Consider the following 1,131-nt stretch of genomic DNA (forward strand, 5'->3'; position numbering starts at 1 on the left):
CTCCTGGCTTCAACTTGGCCCAGTCCTGGCTGCCGTGACCACGTGGGGAACGAACCAACAGGTGAAGATCTCTTTTTGTCTTTCCCTCTATTATCTCTCACATGTGTAACTTTTTAGAAATAAATGAATCTTTTTAAAATTTTTGTTTAGTAAATGAATATTTTTTTAGAAAAAATGTCCAGGGAGCAGAACAGTTACGCTGACACATTCTTAATAAAAAAAAAAATCTACAAAAATCCCATACCTGGAGTCCACACCGTGGCACAGTAGGTTAAAATGCCACCTGTGACACCAATATTCCATAGGGGTACTGGTTCAATTCCCAGCTGTCTGACTTCTGACCCAGCAACCTGCTAAGGGGCTGGGGGAAAAGAGTGCTGCTAGTTAAGCCGACCAGCTCCCTTAGTTCATGGGACCTGGTGTGCAGTGGCTGCAAGCGGCGGCCTCCTTGGTAGTGTGTGCAACCTGCTTGTATGGGTTGCCCTAAGGGACCTTGGAGACAGTCCTTTAAAGTGGAGATTTCTCCTTGAACAGTAGCGTAGTGGCTAAAATCCTTGCCTTACATGCACCGGTTCTAATCCCAACTGTTCCACTTCCCATCCTGCTCCCTGCTTGTGGCCTGGGAAAGCAGCTTTGGAACCCTGCACCTGCGTGGGAGACCCGGAAGACACTCCTAGCCCTTGGCTTCAGATCGGCTCAGGTGCAGCCATTGTGGCCACTTGGAGAGAGAATCAGTGCATGGAAAAAATCTTTCCTCTCTGTCTCTCTTCTCTGTAAATTTGACTTTCTGATAAATAAATCTTTAAAAAGAAAGTGGCCATTCCTGCTTGTGACCTCGTGCTGGTCCTCAGCTAGGCTGCAGGCAGGTGTGTGGAGTGCCAGTAGAAAGCCCCAAGGCGCAGTAGCCAGGGTTCACGTTGGCCAAGTCCTCATGTCCATCTGCACCGAGCTGCAGGACAAGCAGCACGGAGTTGAGGCCCTATGCAGGGCCAAGTTCAAGTTCCCTGGTCGTCAGAAGATCCACTTTTCGAAGTGGGGCTTTACTAAGTTCAGTGTGGATGAATCTGAAGACATGGTGGCTGAGAAGCAGCTCATCCTGCTGGCTGTGAGGTCAAATACATCCCAGGCCCT

At 49.0% G+C, this 1,131-nt stretch overlaps 1 non-coding gene across 1 annotated transcript; it reads left to right on the plus strand.

The window, feature by feature from the left end:
• Positions 1–374: 374 nt before the first annotated feature.
• LOC121170561 lies at positions 375–505 on the plus strand. The gene has a single exon (XR_005885988.1). It is a non-coding gene; the product is annotated as a small nucleolar RNA SNORA70 (small nucleolar RNA).
• The last annotated feature ends 626 nt before the right edge of the window (positions 506–1,131 follow it).

The sequence above is a fragment of the Ochotona curzoniae genome, unplaced genomic scaffold (genome assembly GCF_017591425.1).
Source record: "Ochotona curzoniae isolate NIBS_2020 unplaced genomic scaffold, NIBS_Ocur_1.0 scaffold_2453, whole genome shotgun sequence".
Classification (NCBI taxonomy): Eukaryota; Metazoa; Chordata; class Mammalia; order Lagomorpha; family Ochotonidae; genus Ochotona; species Ochotona curzoniae.